Source organism: Bos taurus, chromosome 2 (assembly GCF_002263795.3).
Source record: "Bos taurus isolate L1 Dominette 01449 registration number 42190680 breed Hereford chromosome 2, ARS-UCD2.0, whole genome shotgun sequence".
NCBI lineage: Eukaryota > Metazoa > Chordata > Mammalia > Artiodactyla > Bovidae > Bos > Bos taurus.
The window spans coordinates 72,775,859-72,801,797 of NC_037329.1; positions in this window are offsets into that span (position 1 = coordinate 72,775,859).

The following is a 25,939-nucleotide window of genomic DNA, read 5'->3' on the forward strand; positions in this document are numbered from 1 at the left end:
TCAAAACCAAAACAAAACAAACAGCTATAAAGAACAATCTTGAGGTAATCAGTGAAATCTGAATATGGACCTGACATTAGAAGATTTTAGAGAATTGTTAAATATTTAGGTGTGATAATGGTTTTGTAGAAGAATGTCTTTATTCTTAGGAGACACACTAAACTATTTAAATAAGAAATGTCATGATGTCTTACTTTGAAGTTACTTTGTCTATAATTTTCTTTTCCTTTCATGCCTTTGTTGGGTTTCATAACAGGATTATTCAGGCTTCCTAAACTGAGTTAGAAAGTTTTTTCCTGTTCCTCTATTTTCTGAAAGAGTTTATGTAAAATAAATATTATTTCTTTTTAACTGTTTGATAGGATTCACCAGTGAAAACATTTTGACTTGTTTTCTTTGATAAATATAGGGCTGTTCAGATATTCTATTTATTAATAAGTCAGTTTTAGTAAGTTTTCTATATAAAACTGTTTTTCAAGGAATTTGTCCATTTTCTCTAAGTTGTCAAATTTCTTAGCATAAAGTTGTTCATAATATTTCCCTTTTTATTCTTTAATGTGTGTAGAAGAGCCAGTATTATTTCCTTTTTCATTTATCATAGTGGTAATACCTGTTTGCTCTTTTATTTTTTCTTGATCATTCTTGCTAGTGGCAAATCAGTTTTATTTATCTGGTCAAAGAATCAACTTTTTCCCCTAGCTTCTTTAGGTGAAAACTTAGGTCACTGATTTTAAATCTTCATTCTTTCCAGATATACATTTTAATCAGAAATTTACCTATAAGTGCTAGTTTAACAGTATGCCACAAATCTTGATATTATGTGTTCATTATCACTCAGTCAAAAATGTTTTTAGATTTCCCTCATGATTTTATTTTTTTTACTTGTAAGCTATTTGTCATTTATATTGTTACAGAAAAACCCAAAAGAACTTTTTGGCCAACCCAATAAATGTGTTAGTGTCCAATACTTAGGATTGCCTAGGATTTGGTTTTTTTTTTTTTGGTTGGTTGTTTTGCTTCCTAATTAAATTCTATTGTTGAAAAACATATTCTATAAGGTTTAAGTCTTCTGAAGTTAACTGAGATTTACATTATGGTCTAGCAGATAGGTCTATCTTTGTGAATATTTCACACACACTTAGGGAACATGTGTATTTTGCAGGCAACCCAGCTTGAATCCAGGTATGCTATTTATTAGCCATGTGAATTAAGCAATAAATATAACTTCTCTGAGCCTCCAAATATAAAATGAGAATAAATGATGATATTACTGATCTGAAAAAGATTGTAGTGAGAATGAAATAAGAAATTCTTAGTACACAAGTCTTGCACAGTGTTAGCTGTTCTCTGTTTTCTCCTCCTCCTCCTTCTCTTTATTATTATTACTGTTATGGCCATAATCATTACTGTGCTATTGCTGCTGTTACATAGTTGCAATCATCTTTAATTGAACTTCTGAAGTTGCTATTAAGCCATGCCCTCGGGGGAGTTTCTGGTGGATTATTTTACAGTCGTTACAGAGTTATTCTCATCATGTTGATTATTATCACCCTCATAACTAGATTGTGTGCTTTACATTTCCACCTGGAGGCTATTGTGGAAGGATGCACCAGCTCTGCCACATTCTTGAAGCCACAGGGGTATCCCTGGCCCAGACAAGTGAGGTCTTCAGAGCTGACTAACCTTCTGGGGACACCTGATGTTTGATAATGCAACTTTCTCATTCTTGAGTTCTTTGATTTGTTACTTTGGGGTGGCCTAGAAGGTGTGTCTTTGGATGACTGTCATCTGTAGGACACAAGGGTTGGAGGTCCTGATGGGACTCTTTGCTGCAGTGCTTGCACCTGGACAAACGTCTCTGCAAGCAACAACAAAACTACAGGGGACTGGGACTTCCCTGGTGATCCAGTGGCTAAGACTCCACATCCCAGTGTAGGGGTCCTGGGCTTGATCCCTGGTGAGGGAACTAGATCCCACACGCTGAGACTAAGATCCAGCACGGCCAGTAAATAAATAAAAATAATAATAATAAATAAATAAAAACTGCTGCTGCTAAGTCGCTTCAGTCGTATCCACCAGGCTCCCCCGTCCCTGGGATTCTCCAGGCAAGAACACTGGAGTGAGTTGCCATTTTCTTCTCCAATGCATGAAAGTGAAAAGTGAAAGTGAAGTCGCTCAGTCGTGTCCGACTCTTCCCGATCCTACGGACTGCAGCCCACCAGGCTCCTCGGTCCATGGGGTTTTCCAGGCAAGACTAAAAACAACAGCACATGTGCACAGCTGGGATAAATTATGGACAAGATGGAAAAAGCCCCCCACTCCAAAATAAAATCCGAATTTCTGCTTCTCAAGAGCCAGGAGACAAAACAGGATGTTAGGAGCAAAAGCAGGGCAAGCCCCCTTCACATGACACCACCTAAGGGATGGACAGACCACCTAAGCCACCCCTCCGCCCAACCCCTGGATACACCCCCTACCCCATATAAGGAAGCAGCTCACCCCACCTCAGGGAGCAAGTAAGGGAACCTGTTATTTGTTCTCACTCCCTCCTTCTGCAGCAGGAACCCCAAAAAAGATTTGTCTGAATTTCTTGGCTGGCCTCTTATCAATTTCTATTGATTGGGGAAGGCCTAGAACCCTGGTCAATATCACTCATTTCTTGGATATTAGCTGCATTTTGTCCATTGTCATCTCTGGTGCTAGGTGGTCTGTCTGGTTGTAACATCTCAGGCTGTGAACTTTCTCCTTCAAAATCGCCTCTCTATGGCTCCTTTGCCTTCTGGCATTGAAAGTAGCAGAATAGAACTCTGAGGCTAGCTGGATTTTTGTTCCTTAAGAAAGAACTCTTATTTTTCTGCCTAATGGCCTAAGACTTTTTTTCTTCATAATGCAGTTCCAAAAGTTTTGCATGATATGAGTATAAACATCTTTCCTGATCCTGTTTGATCCACATACACAGCTCTCTAGCTGGGAAATCTCTTTTTGATAATATATTGATCACTCCTTCCACATTCACAGACTATTTATTGAGTACCTAGGTTCCAGGCACTGGGAATTCAGCAGTGAAGAGGAGAAAGATCCTGCCCTCAGCGAGCTTCCAGATATTAAGGGAAACAGTTAATAACCAAAAGAAAATGATAAACAAGAGCTCCAGGCAGCAACAGGCAAGATTTTGGAGGATAATAAAACTGCATGAGGGGTGGAGAATGCAGTTGGCAGAGAGGCCACCTAGGGTGGCAGGAGAGGGTGAATGGGCTGGAATTTCGGCCTCTTCCTTCCTTCAGCTCAGTTTAGTTGCTCAGATGTGTCCAACTCCTTGTGACCGCATGGACTGTAGCATGCTAGGCCTCCCTTTCCATCACCAATTCCCAGAGCTTGCTCAAACTCATGTCCATCAAGTAGGTGATGCCACTCAATGATCTCATCCTCTGTTGTCCCCTTCTCCTCTGGTCTTCAATCTTTCCCAGCATCAGGGTCCTTTCCAAGGAGTCAGTTCTTCGTATCAGCTGACGAAAGGATTAGAGTTTCAGCTTTAACATCAGTCCTTCCAATGAATATTCAGGATTGATTTCCTTTAGGATGGACTGGTTGGATCTCCTTGCAGTCCAAGGGACTCTCAAGAGTCTTCTCCAACACCACAGTTCAAAAGCATCAATTCTTCAGCTTCAGCACTTGGCTTTCTTTATAGTCCAACTCTCACATCCATACATGACTACTGGAAAAACCATACCTTTGACTAAATGGACTTTTGTTGGCAAAGTAATGTCTCTGCTTTTTAATATGCCATCTAGGTTGGTCATAGCTTTTCTTCCAGGGAGCAAGAGTCTTTTAATTTCATGACTGCAGCCACCATCTGCAGTGATTTGGAGCCCAAGAAAATAGTCTTTCACTGTTTGCATTGTTTCGGATCTATTTGTCATGAAGTGATGGGACCGGATGCCATGATCTTAGTTTTTTGAATGTTGGGTTTTAAGCTTTTCACTCTCCTCTTTCACTTTCATCAAGAGGCTCTTTAGTAACTCTTCAATCTGCCATAAGGGTGGTATCATCTGCATATTTGAGGTTACTGATATTTCTATCAGTAATCTTGATTCCAGCTTGTGCTTCATCCACCCCAGCATTTCGCATGATGAACTCTGCATACAAGTTAAATAAGCAGGGTCACAATGTATAGCCTTGATGAACTCCTTTCCCAATTTGGAATCAGCCTGTTGTTCCATGTCCAGTTCTAACTGTTGCTTCTTGACCTGCATACAGATTTCTCAGAGGGTGGGTAAGGTGGTCTGGCATTCCCATCTGTTTTAGAATTTTCCACAGTTTGTTGTGATCCACGTAGTCAAAGGCTTTGGAGTAATCAACAAAGTAGAAGTAGATATTTTTCTGTAATTCTCTTGCTTTTCTGATGATTCAACAGATGTTGGCAATTTGATCTCTGGTTCCTCTGCCTTGTCTAAATCCAGCTTGAACATCTGGAAGTTCACAGTTCACATACTGTTGAAGCCTGTCTTGGAGAATTTTGAGCATTACTTTGCTAACGTATGAGATGAGTGCAGTTTTGCAGTAGTTTGAACATTCTTTGGCATCACCCTTCTTTGGGATTGGAATGAAAACTGATCTTTTACAGTCCTGTGGCCACTGCTGAGTTTTCTAAATTTGCTGGCATATTGAGTGCAGCACTTTCACAGTATCATCTTTCAGGATTTGAAATAGCTCAACTGGAATTCCATCACCTCCACTAACTTTGTTGGTAATAATGCTTCCTAAGGCCCACTGGACTTTGCATTTCAGGATATCTGGCTCTAGGTGAGTAATTATGCCATTGTGGTTGTCTGGGTCATGAAGATCTTTTTTGTATAGTTCTTCTGTGTATTCTTGCCACCTTTTCTTAATATCTTCTGCTTTTGTTAGGTCCATATCATTTATTTCCTTTATTGTGACCATCTTTGCATGAAATACTCCCTTGGTATCTCTAATTTTCTTGAAAAGATCTCCAGTCTTTCACATTCTATTGTTTTTCTCTATTTCTTTGCATTGATTACTGAGGAAGGCTTTCTTATCTCTCCTTGCTAGTCTTTGAAACGCTGCATTCAAATGGGTATATCTTTCCTTTTCTCCTTTGCCTTTAGCATCTCTTCTTTTCTCAGCTATTTCTAAGGCCTCCTCAGACAACCATTTTGCCTTTTTGCATTTCTTTTTCTTGGGGATGGTTTGATCACAGCCTCCTGTACAATGTCACGAAACTCTGTCCATAATTCTTCAGGCCCTCTATCAGATCTAATCCCTTGAATCTATTTGTCACTTCTACTGTATAATCGTAAGGGATTTGATTTAGGTCATACCTGAATGGTCTAGTGGTTTTCCCTACTTTCTTTAATTTCAGTCTGAATTTGGCAATAAGGAATTCATGATCTGAGCCACAGTCTGCTCCCAGTCTGTTTTTGCTGACTGAATAGAGCTTCTCTATCTTTGGCTTCAAAGTATATAAGCAATCTGATTTCAGTATTGACCATCTGGTGATATCCATGTGTAGAGTCTTCTCTTGTGTTGTTGGAAGAGGGTGTTTGCTATGACCAGTGCGTTCTCTTGGCAAAACTCTGTTAGCCTTTGCCCAGCTTCATTTTGTACTCCAAGGCCAAATTTGCCTCTTACTCTAGGTATCTCTTGACTTCCTACTTTTGCATTCCAGGCCCCAATGATGTAAAAGACATCTTTTTGGGGTGTTAGTTCTAGACGGTATTGTAGGTCTTCATAAAACCATTCAGCTTCAGCTTCTTCAGCTTTATTGATCAGGGCATGGACTTGGATTACTGTAATATTGAATGTTTTGCCTTCGAAATGAACCGAGATCATTCTGTCATTTTTGAGATTGCATCCAAGTACTGCGTTTCAGACTCTTTTGTTGACTATGAGGGCTACTCCATTTCTTCTAAGGAATTCTTGCCCATAGTAGTAGATATAATGGTCAACTGAATTAAATTCACCCATTCCGGTCCATTTTAGTTCACTGATTCCTAAAATGTCTGTAATTTCCTCAGTTTTGTCTCATTAAAACAAAAATTTGAAATGACAGACCAGCCTTACAGCCCTCAGATGGACCAGTGTTACAGCTCTGTGTTACAGCTCAGTTTTATTTAGAAAGTAAAGGAAAATACATCCTTGAGGCATGAGGGCATGCCGACCCAAAAGACACAAAGAAAAGAGAGGCCCCTAGCCAAATTTTGGCTCCTCTTTTTATATGTTTTTTTCCTCTCCCTGGGCCTTCCCTATGTAAATTGGGCTATCCAGGAGCGCTGTTTCTTTTACCTGAGGTCCGCAGACCTTCCTTTGTTCTATTTTCGTGGGTTTTTCCCTTCCTTGTCTTTTAGCCACCACCATTCTGGACTCCTTTTTCCTATTCTAACTACCTAACATGTCAATGTTTACTCTTACCATCTCCCATCTGACCACTTCTAATTTACCTTGGTTCATGGACTTAACATTTCAGGTTCCTATGCAATATTGCTCTTTACAGCATCGGTCTTTACTTCCATCACCAGTCACATCCACAACTGGGCATCGTTTCACTTTGGCTCCATCTCTTCATTCTTTCTGGAATTATTTCACACTCTTCTCCAGTAGCATATTGGGCACCTACCGACCTGGGGAGTTCTTCTTTCAGTGTCCTATCTTTTTGCCTTTTCATACTTTTCATGGGGTTCTCAAGGCAAGAATACTGAAGTGGTTTGCCATTCCCTTCTCCAGTGGACCACGTTTTGTCAGAACTCTCCACCATGACCCATCCATCTTGGATGGCCCTATAGGGCATGGCTCATAGTTTCATTGAGTTAAACAAAGCTGTGGTTTAATGTGATCAGTTTGATTAATTTTCTATGATTGTGGTTTTCACTCTGTCTGCCCTCTGACAGATAAGGATAAGAGGCTTATGGAAGCTTCCTGATGGGAGAGACTGACTATAGGGGAAAGTGGGTCTTATTCTGATGAGAGGGACCATGCTCAGTAAAGCTTTTAATCCAATTTTCTGTTGATGGGTGGGGCTGTGTTCCCCTCCTGTTGTTTGACCTGAGACCAAACTATGGTGGAGGTAGTAGCTCCCACCAAAGCTGGAGTTTTTGAGTAAGGGGCCAGTGTCTGTCCCAAGACATATCCTCTAAATAGTCTATGGAGACTGAGGCAAACCCTCCTGGAAGGATGCCCTTGTAACAGGAGAGACAGGGGCAGGGCACAACTTTTGAAAGAATGACATAGGCCCAAAGACACAACATAAACTTATTAGAATCAAATGGGACCAAGATGGCAGACAAGACTAGACCTTGATCCTCAATCAGCAAGCAAAATGACACACCCAGAGATGCCATGACAGTTCCAAGGCACTGTTAAAAGGCCAAGGAGTGGGTTGTGGCCCAAATCCTGGAAATCTCCACACCTTCCCCAAAATAGTTGGGATACTCTTCCCAATCCTCATTAACATATGAAATTGCCCAGCCCATAAAAACTAACCATGCCACATTTCACAGCCACATTCACCCTCTGCAATGGCCCATATTCTGTCTGTGGAATGTGCTTCTCTCTGTATGTGAATAAATCCACTTCTTACCTATCACTTTGTCTCTCACCAAATTCTTTCTGCAATGAGACCTCAAGAACCTGAACTTCATTAGGTCCTGAAACCAGGTGTTATGGGTTTAGGCTGGGTTTGGGCTGGGTTTGAGTCCCTGTCACATGGGTTCAAGTCCCAGTCAGGGTTTTGGCTGGGTTCGAGTCCCAGCCATGTGGGTTTAAGTTCCAAACTGGGTTTCGGCTGAGTTCGAGTCCCAGCACATGGGTTCAAGTCCCAGTTTGTGGTAAACAGTTTCACCCTGACTCTCAGCCTGTTCAGTTGGGAGCCCTGGATACAGGGGCATAGTAAGAGGAGAGGAGGGAGCTGGAGCTTCCATACCCAAATCTGCACTCTTAGGATATAAGTCTGGCATGTCTCACAGAGAGATAAAGAGCAACACATATGGCACTTCTACCCACTTCCCTTGTTTTCTATAGAACCCGTCTAGTTGTAAAACAGTATTGTAACTGGGGCCCTTCAACAGGCCAGCATTCCCCATCTTCCAAAGAATATTGTAGCCATTAAGTATCATGGAAGACGATCAGGCACGTCTTTTTTTAAATTCTGGGGATCAAATTTGTCTCAGTTTTTTTTTTTTTAGTACATTTTAAAGGAGTGGTTCTGGAACTGCTAGCTCCCATCTTGTTCTGAAGATCCCAAATGAACCCCCAAGATCTTAGCTTATAGAGAACGATGTCAAATTTGTGATCTCCAAAGAAGATTTAGTTTTGGGGCCAGGGACCAGGCTTGATCATTCAAGAACTTTTGTATACAGAGTTTTATTAAAGTGAAAAAGGGACAGAGAAAACTTCTGACACAGACATCAAAGGGGGATGGAGAGTGCCCTCCTCGCTAGTCTTAGCAAGGGAGCTATATACTTCTCAATTGGTGATGAGCTCAACTGTGACCTTCTCTCTGGAATGAAGAATGCTTCATCAAGTACTTTCATCTTCCATTTGCTGAGGTTTTAGATCTGAAAAGGCCTTCCCTGGTGGCTCGGACAGTCTGCCTGCAGTGTGGGAGACCCAGGTTCAATCCCTGGGTTCGACAGATCCCCTGGAGAAGGAAATGGCAACCCACTGCAGCATTCTTGCCTGGAAAATCCCATGGATTGGAGGAGCCTGGCAGGCTACAATCTATGGGGTTGCAAAGAGTCGGACATGACTGAGCAACTTCACTTCCTTTTTCTTTAGTTCTGTAAAAGAACTCAAAGATATCCTTATGTGTTCCTTGAGGCAGAGGCAGAGTCCTGTCCCAAGGCTTCACTATTTTTTATTGGTTGCTCCTCCCTTGTCTCTGCATCCCCTCCCTTCCCTGATTATCAACTATCTGAACCTGCTTATTGGAACTCAGGGAAGGTCATGGAGGCTGGAGTCTGTTCCCTACAAACAAGAAACAGGGGACACACAAAGGCTTCTGTACCCAGGGGCCCCACAGTGTCTTGCTTGGTTTCACCTTCAATATATAGTTATAAATTTTTATCATTTGCTTCTATATTATTTCCAGCAATCTGGGAGAACTTGCCAAAGTGTCCTTCATTCATCTACCGTGCCATCAATTCAGTTTTTCCCAGTTCCTCATGTTCTTTTCTGCCTCTGGGGAGGATATTGAGTCCTTAAAACGATTTTGACTTTCTCTCACTTTGTGATCTTTTTCCCTAGGTCTCATATAGAAGTCTGCTTTCCTAGACTCACACTTGGGTAAGGGTTATGAAGTCCCGCTGTGTTCCCTTCAGTGATGTTCAGAGGGTAGGACAGAAGCCCTCTCCCTGCTGTGTCCTATGGGCTCTGGGGTAGATAAATTCCACCTGGATGACAGATGAGTGCAGGTTAATGAACACAGCACCCAGTCCCAGCCCTGAGAACACAGGCACCGGGGCAGCCCTGTCTGGAGACCCTCCACTGGCTTTGGCAGTCATACCCAACGGATGGATCCCACAGACACTCCTGGTGGCCAGAAAGTGCTGCCACCTCTGCCTTGACTTGTGGAGAGAATTTGGAGGGGCAAATAATTGCACAAAACCATATATTATTCTGCCTTGAAGTTTCTCTTCTGAGCCCCCCAAAGCCCCACAGCTGGAGAGGTTATTTATGTTAACCTCGTATTTAGAAATTAAGCTCCGATTTAGAAATTAAGGATTGTAATTTAGCATTAACCCAGATGTCAAGACATAATGAGACACACTGTGGGGGAAATTGGATTCCATATTGCCAAAGACCCATTTTATTTATAATAACCAGCCACTCACATCCTGCCAATATTGATGGATCATATGTTTAAAATTTTGATAGCTCATTCATTTCTATAATTACATTTATTTCAAATTAAATAAGTCTTGCACACCCTTCATATACAAAGAGACAAAATTAATTTGTGGATCAGAATTAACCTGCCATTCAACCCCCAGAACTGTCCTTTCTGAAAGCCCTTGAAGAGCAACATTCTGCCATTTCACAGACAATTTGCATATGAACCATTTTTAACCTGGAAGGGGTTTATTCTGGAGCTTAGAGGGAAGTGTCATTATAAAGGGGATAGGGTGACTCGCTCATCAACAGGCCTAGATATGGAGATGGGGCCTTTTGCCAATAGAGCCGATCTGCCTAGAAAACAGCAAAACTGATCAGGGGACAGCTGTTTGGTGTTGCAGGGAAGGTATGATCATTGGCATTTGTCCCCAGTACTCTAGTTACTGGAGAGTGACCTTGAGCAGGATTCACACAACTGCCTTTTACTGAGCAGTGAAGAAATGCCCACTGCTTGCTGCCTGCCCACACCCCTGGCCAGGGCCTATCTCCTGGCCACAACTGAGTTGACAGGTGGGTAGAGTCAAAGGCAACGTGGCCAACCCACTGGGCATGGAGACCTGTGGAATGATGGGCTGTGTGAATGATGTTGAGGGATTCAAACAGCCCTTCCTGTGTGGTCACCCTGAGTCTACACCATGCACACTGTGGGGACACTGGCCTGCAGAAAGGATGGAGTCACCTGGCAGAGCAGGACACAAGTGGAACTGGGCAGAACGGAGAGAGAGAGATTGGAGAGAGATGGAAAGAGAGCCCTTTGCCCTTGACTCTGACTCTAGCCCCCCTGCCCACCAGCTGTTCTTGGTTTCCTGTTCTTGGCCATCAGAACTTGCTCTGCATTTGATCAGGACACTCTCTTTTCTGATCCACTGGAAAAGACCCTGATGCTAGGAAAGATTGAAGGCAAAAGGAGAAGAGGGCAGCAGAGGATGGGAAGGTTAGATAGCATCACCAACTCAATGGACATGAACTTGAACAGACTCCAGGAGATAGTGGAGGACAGGGAAGCCAGGGTGCTGGAGTCTATTGGGTCCCAAAGACTCGGACACAACTTAGCGACTGAGCAACAACAACTTTCTTGTGAGCTGGAAGACTGAGAGGTGTCCACTCTGAGCCAACCCCCAGATCCAGGGCAAGGTCTCTGCCTCCGTGAACACATCCTCTAGGGCAGGAGTCGTCATGAATGCCACACAGTGTTCCCTGGTTACGGCCCAGGGTGCCCACCCGTCTCTGGGCTTCAGTGCTGTTGTCTGCCATGTGGACCTAACACCTTCCTGCAGGAGCTGTGCAAAGATAAGGATAATGTGTACAAAACATCAGCCCAGTGCTTGTACATTATAAGTGCTTCCCAAGTGGCGAAAGAAAAAAAGATAAGGCTGTCAACAAAAAGATATTCAGGGAACAGAGATCCTGATGAAGGCCTCTGAATCTGGGAAGCAAAGGAAGCAAAAGAGGACAGCAACTCCTGGATGTAGCCAAGATGAGAGATGCGAAAACTGGCAGGTTCCAGCGTGACGGTAGAATGTGGGAAAGAGAGTAGGGTATCACTGAGGTCTCAGATGTGACTCTAGAGAAAGACCTGACCATGGAGTGGCTGGGATGGTGTACGAATTTTCACAGGTTAGGGTTAGGGTCCTGGAGTGCGGAGCTGAGGTAACTGTAACAGTAAATCCGTGAGACCTGCCAGGGGTCCTGAAATAGCGAAGAAAAGTGGCTGGAAGACAGGACTCCGTTCTATCCTAGGACTGTCATGGGTGGTCAGGATGGAGCCCACAGACTGTGGTGAGAGAGCGCTCAGGCCCTGGAGCTGAGCATAAGTCTGGACAGAACAGGACATACCTTATACAGGTACCAGCAAGATAGCCCTAAGACAAAAACACCCTCCCTCAGGACATCTGCTTAATCTCCTCTCCCTCCCAATTCATCCTGGTCACAGGTGTGTTGGGAGTTGTGCATTGGGGGGAATTCTGAATTGATATAGTCTTAAATCCACAATAGCTAAGAAATCTCTAATTTTGACTCAGTTTACTCCTAGGAGACTAGGAGGCATTCAACAGAACAGGTCTCAGCATTAGAAATTAAGTGATGCTCAGACATAGAGAACAGAATTGTGGTTGCTAAGGGTAAGGGTAGTGGGGGAAGGATGGATTAGAAGTTTGGGATTAGCAGATGCAAACTACTATATACAGAATAGATAAACAACAAGGTCCTACTGTATCGCAAAAGGAACTATTCAACATATTCAATATCCTATGGTAAACCATCATGGAAAAGACTGTGAAAAAGAATGTATAGGTGTGTGTAATTGAATCACTTTTCTGTATAGCAGAAATTAATACAGCATTGCAAATCAGCTATACTTAATACAATTTTTAAAAATTTATAAAGAAAAACAATGAACTTAAAAAAATCTAAATGCCCCTGCCTCTGCAAAAAAGAAATTAAATGATGCTAGCTAAATAGGGAGATTCACTCTAATATACTTGAATCTTATAAGTGTGAAATTTAGTCCCCGAAACTGGCATTTCACAGTCCACTCTCTCCCCACGAGAATGAGGAGACTCTCCAGTGCTTGGGAATCATGTCTAATAGGAGAATCTCCAGGGAAGCATGTGACCATCTCCAAAGGCTGGCCCGTGGCAAGGGAAATAGGTGTTTCCTCTTCAGGGTTGAGGGTGTTAGTAGTTTTGGGAGGGGAAAGTGAAAGTCACTCAGTCGTGTCTGACTCTTTGTGACCCCAAGGACTATGCAGTCCATGGAATTCTCTAGGCCAGGATATTGGAGTGGGTAGCCTTTCCCTTCTCCAGGGGATCTTCCCAACCCAGGGATTGAACCCAGGTCTCCCACATTGCAGGCGGATTCTTTACCAGCTGAGCCACAAGGGGAACCCATCATCAATTCAGGCTGAGCGATAAAGGTTTCCTGGCCTTGAACTCTCTGTCCTGGGTGTGTGGATGGCCCCGGCATGGAGGATCTTATTAGGGGCTGCAAAGAAAAAAAGATGTCTAGATCCTCTCTTACTTTGAGGTGGACACTTGCCTACCCAGAGCTGCTGTCCTTTGCACAGCTCTAGAATGAAAGGGTGAAGAAAATCCAAGGCCAGGGACTCCCTGTGGTCCAGTGGTTAAAGCTCCTCCTTCCAACACAGGGGCTGCGAATCTGATCCCTGGTTGGGGAGCTAAGATTCCACATGCCAAGGGGTGAAAAAAGCAAAACATGAAACAGAAGCAATACTGTAACAAAAAATGGTCCACAGCAACAACAACAAAACTCTTAAAAAAAAAAAAAAAAATCCAAGGCCAGACCCTGGGGACTCTCAGACCCTGAGTGCCTACAGGGCTCAGTGCTGCAGGGAAAGTGACATTCCTTAACCCCCTCCCGCAATCTCTACAACAAACCAGTGATATTTGGAGTTATCATCTTGATTTTACAGTCAACAAAACCAACTCAACAGGAGTAATGAACCTGCCCAAGGTTACGCCCTTACTAAGCAGCAGAATCAAAATGAAATCACACCCCTTGTGCCCTTCCCAAACATTCCAGATGTCATTAAACAACCTTTATTCTAAGAGGAAACATTTCAGAAAACCGAACATTTAAAACCTCTTTATTACATTCTGCGGACTTCAGAGAGAATTCTGAAGCATAAATTGGCTCCAGTGAATCCTCACTTTGGAACAGGCAAAGGGGTAGTCCTTTTGGCATCTTTTTGCACCACCAGAATCCAGTGCTCTTTGCCTCCCCTCCCCAAAAGTGTCTCACTCTTGGTACCAGATAAATATTTCAGAACATTTGGGCCTGCAGAAGAAAGCAGGAAAAAGATCCCTTTGTGTTTTTCTGGGACATCGTGGGTGGGTTGTTGGGGACTTCTTGCCTGGCAAGTACTGCAAGCAAGAGAACCATGCAGGCAATTGATCTGGGCCTCTTGCCCCATCTCCCAGGGGGGCTCATCCATCATCTAGTCCATCAGGGCTGAACCATGCTAGCTTAGTTACCTGCTAAGATGGTTTGTGGCTGCTACTTAGAGATGCCACTTAAAATTCAGTACTCACCAAGGGCTTCATGTACTGTAGACTCTGGATAAATGTCACATGAATTTGGGAGGGAAAGAAGCAATAGAATCTGGAATGTATTTGCCCACAGGATTCTGATACAGAGAACCCTGAGCAGGGCACTGGGGTCACAGGGGCCAAGAGTCTCACCCCACATTGCCCAACTGGCCACCCATCTATCAAATGGGGCCATCAGTGATCAGTCTGCAGACCCACCAGGGGCCATGAGCATTGCAGGGGATGGGGAAGGAGGCACCAGGCTCTCTGTAGACCCAATGTCCATCAGGGTAACCAAGACCTGGCACTTCAGCCAGTTCTACAGGGAAACAGCTGTAGTTTCAAACAATGAACAACAAAACCGCTTCTCAGTTTCTGGTAGTGTTTCCTAATTAGTTTGATAACAATTAGCCCTCTAATGTCATGTGTCAACTTGACTGGGGCACAGTGCCCAGGGATTCAGCCAAGCATTGTTCTTGATGTTTCTGTGAGGGTGTTTTTAGATGAGATTTCCATTTAAATGGGTGGCCTTTGAGTAAAGCAGATTGTCCTTCATAACCTGGGTGGGCCACATCCAACCAGTTGAAGAGCCTGAGAACAAATGTCTGACCTTGCACGAGCAGAAAGGAGTCCTGCCAGCTGACTGCCTTTGGACTGCCTCAGAAGCACTCATTCTTCCTGGCTGGTCAGCAGATTGCCTATGGAGTTGCAACTTTATCCTGAGTCCTTACCTAGCTGGCCTCTCCCACCAGATTTGGGATTCACTAAGCCTCTGTAATCCTGTGAGCCAATTCCTTAAAATAAATCTCTTTATGTAGTCACATCCTGTTGATTCTGTTTCTCTGGAGAACGCTGAGTAATAGAGCATCTAATGCTGTATCTGCACCTGGTTCTTCTTTGTTTAATAAGTATCAATAAGGTTTAAGAAATAAGCCAATACTTATTAAAAAAAAAAAAAACTACATCTCTCCCCAGATTGGACCTAATAGAACACTTTTGTTACTCAGATTTCCCCTGAGGAGAGAAGGAAATTTTGCTCCCATGATAGGCCAGGGCAGGCAGAAGCCCAGTGAGTGGCCCCTGCTGTGTCCAGGGTGCTGATTCAGTGCTAAGTGGAACCCATCACAAGCAGCTCAGCACAGGCCTTCTGTGCTGGGCTCTAGCACCGTCCCCAGGATAGTACCTTGGAGAGTGTCAGGGTACTTTCAGCTATGAGGTAGAGAAGCTCTGACTCCACCTGCTGAACCAACCACATGGAAATTTGTCAGCTTCTCTAACCAAAAATGCCCATGGGCCAACTTCAGACAGTTGAGGGTTGGTCCAGGCAAGGGGAGCCAGTGTATTTCCATGATGCTGCTTTTCATGTCACAGTGACAACTTCATCCTCTGTTTTCTAAGGCTCCTAAACAAATGTCCACAAACTGGGTTGATTAAAATAACAGAGGTTTATCTTCTCAGAGGGCTTCCCAGGTGGCTCAGTGGTAAAGAATCCATCTGCCAAGCCAGAGATTCAGATTCGATCCCTGGGTTGGGAAGATTCCCTTGAGAAGGAAATGGCAACCCATTCCAGTATTCTTGCCTGGGAAATCCCACGGACAGGGGAGGGTGACGGGCTATAGTCCATGGGGTTGCAGAATTGGACACTACTTAGCAACTAAATAACAACATCTTGTCAGAGACTGGAGGCTAGAAGTCTGAAATCTAGGTGGTCCCAAGGCAAGGGTCCCTCTGTGACTCAGGGCAAAAATCCTTCCTCGCCCCTCCCAGCAAGCCCTGAATCCCTCAAACTGTAGCCACATCCCTCTCAACTCTACCTGTATCTTCCCTTTGTGTTTTTTTTTTTATCAGGACATCAGAGATGTGGGATTTAGGGCCTACCTATAGGCTCAGACGGTAAAGCGTCTGCCTGCAATGCGGGAGACCCAGGTTTGATCCCTGGGTAGGGAAGACCCCCTGGAGAAGGAAATGGCAATCCACTCCAGCACTCTTGTCTGGAAAATCCCACGGATGGAGGAGCCTGATAGGCTACAGTCCATGGGGTTGCAAAGAGTCGGACACGACTGAGCGACTTCATTTTCACTATGCAGGGTGAGCTCATTGTAACTTATTACATTTCTGGAGACCCTCTTTCCCAGAGTTTCCCAACCACATTCTGAGGTTCCAGGTGAATTGGGCGGCGACACTTCACCCCACTCTGGCTGCCTGCCCTTTCAGATACCAGAGAGCTGGAAAGACAGATGAGGAAACAGGCCTGGTGGACAAAAGGTGTCTTCCCAACTAGGGAACGAAAGCTCTAGGGCAAGTACTGGGGCTCTACTCAGCCCTGCTGGATCTTCCTCATGGACTCTGCATGTCTCTGTCTTTCAGCACCTGTGCCTGACACGCTGCATAGAGGCTGTCCTTAGGATCCTGGTGAACCTCATGCAAAGAACAGGGAAGTTTTCATTCTCAGGGGGCAGTCCTCTGCAAGCCCAGCTCCCTTGCTTCCTGGGAAGGGTAACTCACACACCTGAGCTCCCCTGGGGCACCATCCACTCTGCAGCTACCTTCCTGAAGTCCTTACCTGAAGTCCCAGCCTGGCTTGCCTTTTCCCATGCCCCAGTGGTCCCCCCAAGAGTACTTCCATCACAAGGCATTAACTGGGGATCCTTGTTCAGAGTCTGTGTCTGGTAAGGTTGCTGAATTCAGCAAATAAAGATACAGTTCACAGTAATAATAAAATAAAGATTAGTCATATGTAATAAGTAAAATTAAAGTCTTTCTTATTATTTAATTTTTATTTTAAAGCATTTTAAAATTGAAGTACAGTTGATTTATAATGATGTGCTAGCTTCAGGTGTACAGCAAAGTGATTTATTTATTCACATATACAAATATATATTCTTTTTCAGATTTTTCTATTATTAGGTTATTACACAACATTGAAAATACAGTAAATTAATAAAAGCCCAGTGAACTTTGAATTTCACATTCAATTAATACCAACAACAAATTAATCTTTAGTGTAAATATGTCCCATGAAATATTTGGGACATACTTATACGAAAAAATAATTTGTTGTTCATCTGAAATTCAAACATAAGTGGGTGTCCCATATTTAGCTCTGCTACTTTTGAGGAACCTCATTTAAGACAAACTGTGCTCTGGGTGGACCAACTTAGGACATGATCTTGCTCCTGAACCAGACGGCTGTAAGGGGAGGCAGACAGTCCTGTCAGGATCCAACCTGGGTCTGGGGGTGACACCGAGTCCTCCCAGCTGTGGGGCTGGGCACTCCAGGCGGGTACAGGAGGCCACCTCAAGGACTGTGACCATGTATAAGTGAGTAGAGTTGGATCTCATTATTGGCAGTAGTTGTGGCCTAGACTTGGAGAAGGAAATGGCAACCCTCTCCAGTATTCTTGCCTGGAGAATCCCAGGGACGGAAGTCTAGACTAGGGGTCCCCAACCTCTGGGATCTAATGCCTGATGATCTGAGATGGAGTTGATGTAATAATAATGGAAATAAAGTGATTCAAGTGCATTACAATAAATGTAACGCACTTGAATCATCCCAAAACCATCCCCCTGACTCCGGTAGAAAAATTGTCTTCTACGAAACCAGTTCCTGGTGCCAAAAAAGGTTGAGGACTGCTGGTGTAGGAAGCCACGGTGAACACTGAATTACGGCAGTGAACCATCGCTCCCAGAGAAAATACAGGATCAGGGTCCTGAGCCTGCAGTTACCACATTTTGGTCCACCAATCAATCTAGAACCTTGAGTGTTTCTGTGTAAAGACACTCCATCTAATCTACACTGTAGATCACTCACACACAACTCACAGCCAACAGTGCCATAACTCATGAATGAAGGAAGCTCATCTGACTCAAAAGTCTCTCCAAAAGTCACACACAGCCTTCTCACCCATGGGACACTAGCTGGTACTTCAGCACTCGCCAGAAGGTGTTTGAAACAGTGAAATCACCCACAGAAAGCACAAAAATGTGAAAAACATGATGGTAAGTAGACCATGAAAAGGACACCAGGTTACTTACAGTCTGAGCTGAAACAAGAAGGCAGGTCCTCATTTTGTCCAAGTCCAGCTGGGAACAGGCACATCGAGTGACCATATTTTTGCCCCTGTGTTTGTGTCCATGTGCGTACACGCACGCTTAGTTTCTCAGTCCTGTCCAACTCTTTGCAACACCATGGACTGCAGCCTGCCAGGCTCTTCTGCCCGTGGGATTCCCCAGGCAAGAATACTAGAGTGAGTTACCATTTCCTCCTCCAGGGAATCTTCCCAACCCAGAGATCAAAGCCACATCTCCTGCACCTCCTGCATTGGCAGGCAGATCCCTTACCACTGCACCACCTGTGAAGCGTGCTCGTGTCTGCAAAGGCCCCAAAGCAAACACTGAGAGTATTGGTCTAGGGGTTACAAGTACCTTTTAGCAAGTAAACAAATTCACAAGTATAGAATCTAGGAACACTGCTGTGTATAAAATAGACAACCAACAAGGACAACGAGCACAGGGAATGTATTCAATATCTTGTAATAACCTATAATGGAAAAGAACTTGAAAAAAAAATATATGTGTGTGTCTGTGTGTGTGTATAACTGAATCACTTGGCTATATACCTGCAACTACCATGACACTGTAAATCAACTATACTCCAATAAAAACAAAATTTAAAAAATATCCACGAAGAATAGAGAGAGAAGTCGCTCAGTTGTGTCCGACTCTTTGCCACCCCATAGACTGTAGCCTACCAGGCTCTTCTGTCCATGGGATTTTCCAGGCAAGAGTACTGGAGTGGGTTGCCATTTCCTTCTCCAGAGGATCTTCCCGACCCAGGGGATCGAACCCAGGTCTCCTGCACTGCAGGCAGATGCTTTATTGTCTGAGCCCCCAGGGAAGCCAGCCATGAAGAATGAGGATGGGCTATACCTGTAAAGCTTCATTAGGGGCTGTTTGCAGAGCTACCTGTGCTGGTTTCAAATATACTCACATTACGTTTACCTTCCGAGAATCCCCTCCTATGAAAACAGAGGGGCCAGCTAGGTAAATACAGAAGGCGGACAAACAGCCTCTCGTGAGGGACACTGTTTGCACAGCTATCAACATGCAGCCTTTACTTGCTCTGTCAAGGCGGCAGCTAGCCATGCACCCAGTGTACACACAGAAATCAAGTGCCAGGCACTGCATCCGCCTGCCTCTTTAGCACCTGTACGATATGAAATTCCTGAACTCGGCCCTGTAGCATTCATCTGTAAACAGACCTGCTTGCTTTTTAAAAGCAGGGGAAAAGTTGTGCCCTGAGCCAATTTGCAAGTTGCTCCTACTGTGTACACAGCCATCTGCTACCAACTCTTCTCACGTATCTGAGGCCCTGGAAGGACTGTTTAACCAAGAGTTGTTATTTTAAGAGTTTGGAAAGGATCATCCACCCAAGCCCTTATTTATCTCTTGAAAAGTTTTTTTCTTTCAGATTGACTGTTTGCCTAAAACAATCAAAACATCAAAAAGTTTTCCTTGGCTAGAGGGATGAATTGGGACTTTGGGATTAGCAGATGCAAACTATTATATTGAGAATGGATAAAACAAGGTCCTACTGTATTGAACTATATTCAATGTGCTAAGTCATTTCAGTTATGTCTGACTCTTTGTGACCCCATGGACTGTAGCCCTGCCAGGTTCCTCTGTCCATGGGATTCTCCAGGCAAATATCCTATGATAAACCATAATGGGAAAGAACATGACAAAGAATGTATATCTACGTATAACTGAATTGCTTTGCTATACAGGAGAAACTAAGACAACGTTATAAATCAACTATACTTCAATAAAATAAATTGAAAAAAGATTTTTTCCTTGGCTAGAGCTCATAGGCTTCTCTCAGAGAGATGGACTCAGTGTCTATTTTCCCAGACACCAGAAAGGTAGGTTGGCAGAACTTCACTGGGGCAGGGAGGTTGGGATGGGGGTGGTGGGCATGGTCAGGTATTGTCACAGCAGGCCTCCCATAGATAGCGTTCATGATTTTTTATTTTCCCCAATTTTTTATTTTGATGGATTTCACCATCCTAAAATTAATTTTATCTTTCCCAAGAATTGTGTAGGGTTGGCCAAAAGTTTGTTTGGATTTTTTCCATAAGGTAGTATGGAAAATTCCAAAAGAACTTTTTGGCCAACACAATGTATGCATACAGGTCTGGAATCAGCTATTACTAAAAGGCCTACACAGCAATCGCTTAGCCACCAGCTCCTCCCCACGCAAGGAAGGCATCTGCTTTGGCCTCTCTTAACCGTTTCTTCTGGAGCGGACAAGCTTCTTGGTAATAAGATGCTCTGTCTTATTGACTGAACCATCGCAGTGTACTGTGCAGCTCTCCTGCCAGTCTGGCTGAGCTCTCCCCTGCCTCATGTACAGCCCTTCCCCGCCCCCTTAAGATAATCCTATCTTCTAGTCAACAGTGTTTATTTCCACTGTTATAATCATATAAATAGTGTTTGCAGCACAGTACGACTTTTGTTTCTTTTCCTTGAACATCTTTTCTTCTCCTTAAATCACTGACTTTTTTTTTCACCAGCTTAATTTTCTATGGGCTTCTTGCTGGATTCTCTTCTCAGTTGCTCCACCGGACTTCCCACCTGTTAGTCAACAGCTTTTTGTTTTTTTTTTTCAAACCTCAAACCCAGTTCTAAGGGCGCCTTTCTACCTGAACTGGGCATCCCCCAGGTGTCCCCCCATCCTGGGCCTCCCCTGAACCCGATTTCCCATTTTGAGACCCCCAAGGCCTCCTCATTCTCAGTCTAGTCCCTTCTCTTGCTAAAGCCCATCCTTGGGTAGTTTCCTTGGAAAGGGTGTCTGGGAATTGAATTTTCTGAGGTTTTTCAAGGCTGACAATAATTCTATTCTACCTTCACATTTCTTTTTTTTTTTTTTTTGGCCGCATCGAGGGGCATGAGGGATCTTAAGTTTCCCAACCAGGGACTGAACCCACGGCCCCTCCAGTGGAAGTGCAGAGTCTTAACCACTGGACCACCTTGTGAAGTCCCTAACCTCACTTTTAAATCATGATTTGTCGGAGTAGCATATTCCAGGTTGAAAATAAATATCCTTCGGTGTGTTGGCAGTTGAGATGGTTGGATGGCATCACCGACTCAATGGGTATAAATCTGAGCATTCTCCGGGAGATGGTGAAGGACAGGGGAGCCTGGCGTGCTGCAGTCCAGGGGTTGTAACGACTGAGTGACTAAACAACAGCAGCAGCAGTGTGTTGGAGCCACTGGTCCAGTTTCCTCAGCATCAGGCGCTGCACAGAACGGTTCAACACCACCTCTATTCCCCTTCCTGGGGATCTGGCCAGATGTTTTCAATTTGCTCCAAGAATCTCCTCTCCTGTCCGCCAGGATCCTGGATTCCCACACTTGGTCATCCAGGCAGGAAATTTGGGTCCAGAGAGGAATCCTCTTCATACCCTGTCCTGCTTGGATGGGTGCAGATTTCTTTCCCACCACGTGTTCTGGGCATCTCCCTGCCTCAGTCTCACCTGTTAATGTCTTGCAAGCTGAGCTCCACCCTTGGGGACAGAGTCTGGCCACCTTGGCAGCTGTTTTACAAGACATGAGGCCAGAGTGGTAGGCACAGACCAAAGAATGCAGAGCCAAGCAAGTGATGGTGCAGGTGTCAGAACCTGTGCATCAGGCAGGACCTGATTTGAGCCTCCAGAGAGTGGGACACCTGCTCTGCGTTGCACAGGCTCTGTGCCAGGTCAGTGCACCAGGTTGGACCACAGTTCCCAGAGTGTCCTTTCGAGCATGCTTCCCATCACATTGGGCCCTGAGGGCAATTCTCCTGGGGTGCAAAACGGGACATGGCAACTTTGTAGCATATGCATGTGCTCGCTCAGTTTTGTCCTACTCTTTTTGACCTTAGGGACTGTAACCCACCAGGCTCCTCTGTCCATGGGATTCTCCAGACAAGAACACTGGAGTGGGCTGCCATTTCTTCCCCCAGGGGACCTTCCCAACCCAGGGATCGAACCCGAGTCTCCCGCATCTCCTGCAGTGGCGGGAGGACTCTACCACTGCTCCACCTGCAAAGCCCATAGCATATATACACCTTCCACCAATTGTCCAGCTTCACTATTAGGTGCTGTGTGAGGGAATCCCACAGATGGGGCTAAAGTCCATAATCAGCTGAACTTAAATAAGCAAAGGAGGGATTTCCTGGGTGGGCCTGACTTAATCATTTAGCAGCCCTTTAGGTCGACTTAGGTGGCCCTGAGGCTGAGAGACCAAACCAGAGCAGGGGCTGCACTTGCTCTCCTTTCCCTCGCGCCTCCCTCCTGACAGCTTCCTGGAACCACGAGCCTCTGCTGATGTCAGTGGGGTCCCACCTGCTTCTTTGCAGCCCTTCGTGACTGCAAGAATCACCTGGATTTCAACCTGCTTAGCCAGACCCCACAATGGAGTAAGCTGACTCCCTATAATAAATCCCATGAGATGTATACACACACACACACACACACACACACACACACATATATATCCTATGGTTCTGCTTCTGGGTGGAGCCCAGACTGACACTGACTCCAGCCAAGAATCTGCCTTCCCCTGGGGGCTCCACTGTGGGGCTGTGTGGAGGCCCCTGACAGTGTGCTCCCAGACTGACAGCTCCCAGACCACCTTCTGGGGACTTAGAAATGTAAATTCAGACTTCCCTAGTGGTACAGTGAGTAAGAATCTGCCTGCCAATGCAGGGGACACAGGTTCTAACCTTGGCCTGGGAGGATTCCATGCGCCATAGAACAACTAAGTAAGCCCACAAACCACGACTACTGAAGCCCTCACACTCAGGGCTCATGCTTCGCCACAGAAGCCACCCCGATGGGAAGTCCACACAACGCAACTAGAGTAGCCCCTGCTTGCTGCAACTAGAGAAAGTGTGCACGCAGCAATGAGGACTCAGCACAGCCAAACACAAATAAATACATTTTTTAAAAAAAGAAAAAATCTAAATGCAAATTCTCCACCCATTCCCAGAAACTCAAGTTTGAAAATGTACTGTTCGTACATAATCAGGGTGTCCCGCCATCTGCTGATTCTTGTTCAGGTGCCCACACGGCCAGAGGCACCCTCAGGCCCTCTTCGCTATCTAAGAACCAGCCCAGAGCCTTGTCCTTAGAGGCACAAGATAATAAATGAAGTCCAGGCTCTGGAAGTCAAGCCTGACCCTGCCTCTTCCAGTGTGAGGAACTCCTCTGAAGGTGGCTCAGGGTTCTCAGAACAAGGCCAAGCTCCTGGCATCAGGATAAGACACTGACTTCATGATCTGGCCCCTGCTGGCCCCTCCAGCTCTTCACCCACCACCCTTTCCAGTCCCTGCTCCCAAGGCCTTTGCACCTGTTGCCCCTCTGCTCAGGGCTCCCAGTTCCCCTTTCTTCACTGGAGATGCCCACTTATCCTTCACTCTCACCCCTGATGTCACCTCTCCAGGCCCTTCCCCTCCAGGGATTCCATTCATGAATTTCCATTTATCACAGCTTGGAATGACATGTTTATTCTGTATTTCCATATTAATCATCTATATTAACAACTCTCTTCCCATCAGCTTACCCAGGATAGGCCCCTGCACTCCAGGAGGCTCTGCTGGATAAGTTTGTTAAGTGGGTAGATGCCCCTGAGTGAATCACTAAACATCTCTGAGGTTCAGGGTTTTTAGGAGGGAAATAGGACCGATGACATTTACCTTGCAGGGTTAACCTGACCATGAAATGAGACAGAATGCCCCTGGCCCCATATGTGGCCTGCAGGGGGTGCTCAAGAGTCCCAGCAAGTGTAGTTGGCAGTTGACACTCCCACCACCACTCAGTTAGTACCCAACCACAGGCTAGAAGTGCCCTTCCCTCTGTGCTGCTCCTGAGCCACTGGAATCCTCTGATCCCCATCTGTCTCCCCTGCTCCCTAAGCTCCTCACATACAGGATCTGTCCCTCCCTCATTTTCATCCCATTGCTGGGTGTGGGGCCAGCACAGAAGGAACCCCAGGGGGCTTAGGTGGGGGTCCTCCAGAGAATGTCCTGGGACAAGGGCCCCTGAGTGGGGGATTTATTGAGGACCTGCCCCCATTAGAAACCAGTGTGGGGACTGAACAAGGAAGAAAGAAAGGAGTGGGGGTTTAGCCAGGGTAGAGCTACACTTTAACTTTGAGGAAGGCCCCGGAGGGTAAGCTGGGCCTCAGACATGCCCCAACCTGAGGCCAAAGAGCTGGGCTTTCATTATAGCTATCAGTTAAGGGTAAGATGGCCAAGGAGGGCATCAGCTCCCAAGTTTTTGGATTCTCTGTGCTGGGTGGGGCCAGGGACCCCAGGGGGCTGAGGGCAAGCAGTCACCCCAGGAAGAACTGCAGGGGCTGCGTTTCAATGCATAAGTATGAGGTGGGATGTGGGACAGAGACAGGCACATGAATGGTGGAAGGATCCAGAGGGACTGGAGAGCATCTCCCACCTATCACACCTCTCAAAGATTCCTCACACTTTCCCAGATGACTGCCCTGAACTTGAGAAGGAGACTCTTGAAGACTGCACAGGGACAGCTCTCCATCTGCTGTTTCTGCCAGGACAGCCAATAGGAGAAAAGCAAGTCAGCCTCCAGCCTCGCAGACCCCACTTGCCACTGTGGCCCAACCTGGCCCCTGGTGACTCTGGGACCCTGGGCAGTTGGGTGGGAGAAGGACCAGGAAGCCCGACCTCCCCGCTGCAGCCTGAGAAGTGACCACCGCTCTTAGGTGAAAGGCGGCTTGGCAGATCTTTTTCCAAGAGGCTGGAAAAAGTCAGATGGAAAATCCTAACTTGGCCAATTAATATGAGCAACAGGAAAATCCCTCAGTTGATTCCCTAACAACAAATCTCTGTTCCCAGGTCCATGGGAAGGCAGAAAAAAAAATGGATCCCACATGAAGGAAAATTGAAGTGTGCCCAAAAGTTCATCAATACTTTTCTGTCTTCCCTCTCCAGGTTCCCAGCAAAAGTTGCTAGAACATGCCTCCCTGTTTAAGGGAGGTAATTTGATCCGGGCAATAATCATCATAAATATTCATGGTTTTGCCTTAACATTAGGATAACATCTGTTTCCAAACATCTGCAATCTGTTTTCAATGCTTCAGTAACATGTAAATTAGCTCTAACTAATACAATAAATTGCTAATGGGGAGAGTGATAATGAGAGCTGCCCACGAAGGCAGGAGTCCAGCCCCGTCTCCAAAGGCCAGTTTTCTGTAGTTCTCCAGAACTTTCCTCAAATGGAAGGGGCTTTCAAAGCCTCTCCTGGCCTCCTACCTTGCTGCCTAAACCAGCTACCTCTGCACTGGCCAGGGCCCCCTGTGAGCCTCACCCTTCTCCGGAGAGTGCTCAGAGATCTTTCTAGAAATCACATCCACCTGGGCAGGTCCCATTCACAGGGCCCTCTCTGAACTGCAGAACAAGGTCCAGCTTCTTGGCCTGCAAACCAGACCTGTCACCTGTCCCAGCCCCAGCTCTGGCCACCATCCCCACCACCAGCTCCAGAGTGCCCACCAGCCTCAGCTCCTGGAAGGCCCCCAAACATTCTTTCTCTCTTGTTTGTCCTTTACCACACGATTATTGGCACCGTGCAGAGAGCACCCACAACACAGCAAGGGGAAGACAAATTGGCCGATTGTGAAACAGACTGGAACCTCCCAGCAGAAGTACTGACAATCATTTCACTCTCACTAGCCATAATTATTTTCTTTATTGAAGTACAGTTGATTCACAATGTTGTGTTAATTTCTGCTGTACAGAAAAGTGATTCAGTTATACATATACATACATTCTTTTTCATATTATTTTCCATTATGGTTAATCACAGGATATTGAATATAGTTCACTGTCCTGTACAGCAGGACCTTGTTGTTTATCTGTTCTCTATATAATAGCTTGCATTTACTAATCCCAAACCCCAATCCATCTCCCCAACCTGGGC